The sequence below is a fragment of the Pimephales promelas genome, chromosome 2, assembly GCF_988280905.1.
Source record: "Pimephales promelas chromosome 2, fPimPro1.hap1.1, whole genome shotgun sequence".
NCBI classification, from domain to species: Eukaryota; Metazoa; Chordata; class Actinopteri; order Cypriniformes; family Leuciscidae; genus Pimephales; species Pimephales promelas.
In genome coordinates, this window is record NC_142770.1 from 52791286 (window position 1) to 52798084 (window position 6799).

Genomic DNA, 6799 nt, shown 5'->3' on the forward strand with positions numbered 1-6799 from the left:
GAGACGGGCCGGCCCTGGGGAACTCTTTCGACTTCACGTTTACGGACTCTGTCCTTTTTTTCCGGAGGGGGGCCTTTTCCTCCAGAGCGCCCTGGTGACCGCCTGCCTGCCTGCCTGCCGACCCCAGATGACGCATCCCCGCCTGGATGTCAGAAACCGATACCGAGCACCATTTTTTAGCCCGTCGCCTTGTCCGATTGGGGCGCTTGTCCCCTTCCTCGACAAAACCCCGAAGGCCCGTCTCAGGACCACCTCGGCACCGACGGGGGCTCCGCCAGGCAGACGCATTCGCTCGTGCCCGAAAACGAGGCGCTCTCCCCGGTCGCCAGCCGGGGGAGGTTCGTTAGCATTGGGAATCTCGTTCGCACGCAACAGCACGGACACTCGCCGTTTACCCAGACCGACCGTTCGACAAGCATATGCCTGGGGTGCACTTTTTCCATAAAACCAGCCCGTCTTTTCCTGGAGGTCTCGTACTTCCAGAGCTCCGACGGGGGCGCAGTCTGGATTTTATATGCCCACCCAGAGCGAGTCTGAGTGGGACTCACGACGGTCTGATCAATGGTAGGGGGTGCTCTGTGTTTTGCACCACCACACTTGCCCTCTTCCATACAGCCCCGAAGGCCCGTTTTAGGACCGTCTTCCCTCCAGGTCGAGCTCCAGGGGGTGTCGGGCGAATCTGACTCTGGCCCAGGACGGGGCCACCCTCCCTGGGCTGGCCAGGGAGGTCTGAGACCATGGAGCTTTGGAACCACACCACGTCATTGGACTTAGTCGATTTTACTCAAATTTTTTGGCACCAGAGCCGGACCCCGCCACGCGCGCCGGGCTCGTGCCCAGGAAAGACGCACCCTGCCTGGGGTGCACTTTACATAAAACCGGCCTGTCTTTTCCTGGAGGTCTCGTACTTCCAGAGCTCCGACGGGGGGGGCGTAGTCTGGATTTTATATGCCCACCCAGAGCGAGTCTGAGTGGGACTCACGACGGTCTGATCAATGGTAGGGGGTGCTCTGTGTTTTGCACCACCACACTTGCCCTCTTCCATACAGCCCCGAAGGCCCGTTTTAGGACCGTCTTCCCTCCAGGTCGAGCTCCAGGGGGTGTCGGGCGAATCTGACTCTGGCCCAGGACGGGCCACCCTCCCTGGGCTGGCCAGGGAGGTCTGAGACCATGGAGCTTTGAACCCACGTCACGCCATTGGACTTAGTCGATTTTTCTCAATTTTTTTGGCACCAGAGCCGGACCCCGCCACGTGCGCCGGGCTCGTGCCCAGGAAAGATGCACCCTGCCTGGGGTGCACTTTTCAGAAAACCAGCCTGTCTTTTCCTGGAGGTCTCGTACTTCCAGAGCTCCGACGGGGCGTAGTCTGGATTTTATATGCCCACCCAGAGTGAGTCTGAGTGGGACTCACGACGGTCTGATCGCTGGTAGGGGTCCTCTGTGTTTGCCACCACCACGCTTCCCCCTCTCTCATACATCCCCGAAGGCCCGTTTTAGGACCGTCTTCGCTCCAGGCGGAGCTCCAGGGGTGGCGGGCAAATCTGAATCTGGCCCAGGACGGGCCACCCTCCCTGGGCTGGCCAGGGAGGTCTGAGGGCATGGAGCTTTGGAACCACACCACGTTATTGGACTCTGTCTATTTTTTCCCCCAAACTTTGGCACCAGAGCCGGACCACCACACCATGTGCGCTGGGCTCGTGCCCAGGAAAAGATGCACCCTGCCTGGGGTGCACTTTTCAGAAAACCAGCCTGTCTTTTCCTGGAGGTCTCGTAACTTCCAGAGCTCCAGCGCGGCGTAATCTGGATTTTTACATGCCCACCCAGAGTGACTCTGAGTGGGACTCACGACGGTCTGATCGCTGGTAGGGGGTCCTCTGTGTTTGCCACCACCACGCTTCCCCTCTCTCATACATCCCCGAAGGCCCGTTTTAGGACCGTCTTCGCTCCAGGCGGAGCTCCAGGGGTGGCGGGCGAATCTGAATCTGGCCCAGGACGGGCCACCCTCCCTGGGCTGGCCAGGGAGGTCTGAGGGCATGGAGGTTTGGAGCCACCGCACATTTTTTGTACTCTGTCGTTTTTCGAGATCTGGGCTTCAGAGTCGAGCCCAGGCTCCGTTTCAAGGTGGGCATTGGGCTTCGTTCTTGCCCAGGAGACCCGCACCCTGCCTGGGATGCACTTTTCAGAGAAACCGGGCCGCCTTTTCCTGGAGGTTCTCGTGTTTTTCAGAGCTCCACCACAGCAGAGATTGAATCCTCTTCCCCAGCCAGAGTGCACCCTCTCTGGCTTGGGTGAGTGCCTTGAGTGCCCTGGAGGTCCGAACCAACAGCACGTTTATGGACTTTGTCTATTTTTCCAAATTCGACTCCAGAGTCAAGCCGGCCAAGGGGCTCTCTGAAGGCCCCTCTCTCCCTCCCTCATCCTCTACAAGAGCCCCATGGTCCGTTTTAGGACCGTCTTCGCTCCAGGCGGAGCTCCAGGGGTGGCGGGGGAAATCTGAGTCTGGCCCAGGACGGGCCACCCTCCCTGGGCTGGCCAGGGAGGTCTGAGGGCATGGAGGTTTGGAGCCACCGCACCTTTTTGGACTCTGTCGTTTTTCGAGATCTGGACTTCAGAGTCGAGCCCAGGCTCCGTTTCAAGGTGGGCATCGGGCTTTATTCGTGCCCAGGAGACCCCGCACCCTGCCTGGGATGCACTTTTCAGAGAAATCGGGCCGTCTTTTCCTGGAGGTTTCGCGTTTTTTTTTTTTTTCAGAGCTCCACCACAGCAGAGATTGAATCTGCTTCCCCAGCCAGAGTGCACCCTCTCTGGCTTGGGTGAGTGCCTTGAGTGGCCAGGGCCAACATCACCCACGGGCATCGGGCTTTATTCGTGCCCATGAGACCCGCACCCTGCCTGGGATGCACTTTTCAGAGAAACCGGGCCGTCTTTTCCTGGAGGTTTCGCGTTTTTTTTTTTCTCAGAGCTCCACCACAGCAGAGATTGAATCTGTTTCCCCAGCCAGAGTGCACCCTCTCTGGCTTGGGTGAGTGCCTTGAGTGGCCAGGGCCAACATCACCCACGGGCATCGGGCTTTATTCGTGCCCATGAGACCCGCACCCTGCCTGGGATGCACTTTTCAGAGAAACCGGGCCGTCTTTTCCTGGAGGTTTCGCGTTTTTCCAGAGCTCCACCACAGCAGAGATTGAATCTGCTTCCCCAGCCAGAGTGCACCCTCTCTGGCTTGGGTGAGTGCCTTGAGTGGCCAGGGCCAACATCACCCACGGGGCATCGGGCTTTATTCGTGCCCAGGAGACCCGCACCCTGCCTGGGATGCACTTTTCAGAGAAATCGGGCCGTCTTTTCCTGGAGGTTTCGCGTTTTTTCCAGAGCTCCACCACAGCAGAGATTGAATCTGCTTCCCCAGCCAGAGTGCACCCTCTCTGGCTTGGGTGAGTGCCTTGAGTGGCCAGGGCCAACATCACCCACGGGCATCGGGCTTTATTCGTGCCCATGAGACCCGCACCCTGCCTGGGATGCACTTTTCAGAGAAACCGGGCCGTCTTTTCCTGGAGGTTTGGCGTTTTTCCAGAGCTCCACCACAGCAGAGATTGAATCTGCTTCCCCAGCCAGAGTGCACCCTCTCTGGCTTGGGTGAGTGCCTTGAGTGGCCAGGGCCAACATCACCCACGGGGCATCGGGCTTTATTCGTGCCCAGGAGACCCGCACCCTGCCTGGGATGCAGATCGGTTTGTGTGAGTCCTGGTTGTGTGAGCGTTACCCTTCTACATCACCCCCAAGGCCCGTTTTAGGACCGTCTCGGCTCCGGGCGGACAGCCGGGGGGCGGGGGGCGAATCTGCCTCCGGCCCGGGTCGGAGCTCCCTCCCCGGGGCCGTGCGTGGAGACCCGTCGCGCCCGGAGCTCCCGTGCAACCCCACGTTTTGGACTTGGGTTTTGGAGCGAGCGAGCGGGGTCGAACCCCGGGGGCCGAGCCGCCACGGAGTCCCCGAGCCCCGGGGACGAAGCCCCGGGAGCGAGGTCCCTCCGTGGAGGCGCGAGCCCCCAGGGCCCGGCCGCCCGCCCGGGGAGGAGAGCGCACGCTCCCCTACCCCTCAGAACCCACGTGGCTGGTTGCAGCAGACCCTGTGCACCGGAGGTTCCTCCAGGAGCGCGGGGCTGGGTGCTCTAAGCCCAAGTCATACAGGCAACCATGCCTCCCCGGGACTCCCCCTGCGAGCGGCGGCTGTTTGAAGGACGGTAACCCCACCGCACGGGGCTTCAAACGACCGTAGCTCTCCGAAGGCGGCTCCGATCGACGCCAAATTTTTGTCGGCTGGAGAACGGGACGAGACCTTTCGAATGAGACCGCCCCCAGCCCCGTGGGCCCCCGGGGGCCCGAGATACGGGCCCCCAAAGCGCCCCGGAAGCGGAAAAACGCAAATATCTCGCCGAAAACTCGACGTGCCCGGCCGAGGCCGGGCTCATTCGAACCGTCTCGCCGAGCTGAACGCGTCCATATGCGTTTCGTCGTTTTTGGTCGAGTATTCGCGGAGATATCGGCCGAAAACCCTCGGCCGCGCTCTGAAATGGCGCCCGCCGATGACGTCACGATCCCGGGAGAAAATCGCCCGTATCTCCGCGACGCGAAGGCCCAGAGAGCTCAAATTTGGGTGGCGAGGTCCCACGGGGGCCCTCGCTCGAACCAGGGCGGCGGCGGGCCCCGGGGACGCCCCCTACCGGATCGCCGTTCGCCGGGACCCCCGACTTTGAACGGCTATAACTCGGGGACCCGGGCGAGTTGGACCTCGTGGGTGGGCTCTTTCGAAAGGCCCCGTCCGGCACTACGGTCGATTCGAGTTTGGGGAAGATTGGCCCGGGGGTTCGCGAGATATAAGCCAAAAACGCCGCGCCTTTGACCGGGCCTAACTCCCTGACCCCGAGGCCCCCGGGGACGCGGGTGGCCTCTTTGGATAGGGCCCCCCGAGGCCTACGGAAGACCCGAGTTTGAAATTTTTTCGCCCGGCCGTTTTCGAGATATCGGCGAAAAACGGAATCTTCCCGTCCGGTGGGTGGGTGGGTGTGGGTGTGGGTGTCTCCGGGGGGCGGGGGGACTTCCAGGACCCCGGGGGGGCCACCTGGCCGTGCCCGAGGACGGTGCACCTCCCTGGGTGTGCCGTCAGAGCCTCCGGGGCCCCGGAAGTCCCCGCCCACTGCACGTTTTCGGACTTTGAGGGATTTTCGGGCCCCGAATTCGAACGCCCGTAGCTCGGGGACCCGGCGGCCCAGAGACACCGGACTCGGGTCAAGTGTGGCGTCCCGGCGGGCCCCTCGCAAAGAGCCCGCCCCCGAGCTCCGGGGCCCCCGGGTCCCGGAGAAAAGGGGCCCGACGTGTCGGGGGGGCGCCCGGGAAGGAAAGGTCCCAGGGGCCCGGGGCAGGCGGGGTCCGAGAGGGCCCGTGGGGAGCCCCCGACACCCGAAAGGGCGAGCCGCTGGGACCTCCCCTCTCCGAGATACGGGCCGTTTTCTCCGAAAGTCGCCCGCGCGTAACGGGGCCCATCTCGGGACCGGGAGGTCCCAGCGGCTCGCGGCGGCGGGTGCGGGGCCCGCTCTCGGGGACCTTGCTCCTCCCGCCGTCCCGAGCCACGGGGACCTTCCGGTCCCGAGATACGGCCACTTCCTGTCCAGCTTTGACCGGGTGTAACTCGAAAAGTAAGCCGAGTTGGGGCTCCACACTCGGGGGTATTGGGGGCCTCTGGGAGGGCCCCCCACGCCGGGTGTATGGGGCCCCAACTCGGCTTGGTTCCGGAGATATGGCCCTTTAAAGTTTCAACTTTGACCGGCTGTAACTCGAAAAGTGAGCCGAGTTGGGGCTCCACACTCGGGGGTATTGGGGGCCTCTAGGAGGGCCCCCCACGCCGGGTGTATGGGGCCCCAACTCGGCTTGGTTCCGGAGATATGGCCCTTTAAAGTTTCAACTTTGACCGGCTGTAACTCGAAAAGTGAGCCGAGTTGGGGCTCCACACTCGGTGGTATTGGGGGCCTCTAGGAGGGCCCCCCACGCCGGGTGTATGGGGCCCCAACTCGGCTTGGTTCCGGAGATATGGCCCTTTAAAGTTTCAACTTTGACCGGCTGTAACTCGAAAAGTAAGCCGAGTTGGGGCTCCACACTCGGGGGTATTGGGGGCCTCTAGGAGGGCCCCCCACGCCGGGTGTATGGGGCCCCAACTCGGCTTGGTTCCGGAGATATGCCCGTTTGAAGTTGCAACTTCTACCCAGTCTAATAATCCCAAAATAATAATTAAATAAAAAAAAAAAATAATAATAAAAATAAAAATAAGCCGAGTTGGGGCTCCACACTCTGGGCCTGGGGGGCACCACTAGGAGATCCCCCTGTGCCCAGAGCGTGGAGCCCCGAATCGGCTTTCCACACCACTCACACCGGTTTCTGACTACCTTAAGAGAGTCATTGTTAGTCGCGCAGTTTACCCGACTCTGGGAACCGGGGCTTTGGGCTTGGGGGAGACCCACCGCTCGCCCCCTAACACGTCGGGGGGGACCAGGGGGCACCCGCCTGGACCCCCTCAGCCCCACTTCGGAGAACCAGAACGCTGGCCAGGGACCCCCACGGCGGTTGAAGTTTGAACTTCTACCCGGTGCATCCCGAAAAATTGAAAAAAATAAAATAAAATAAGATTAAAAAAATAATAATAATAATAATAATAATAATAATTTTAAAAAAAATAAGCCGAGTTGGGGCTCCACACTCTGGGCCTGGGGTGGACCACTAGGAGATCCCCCTGTGCCCAGAGCGTGGAGCCCCAA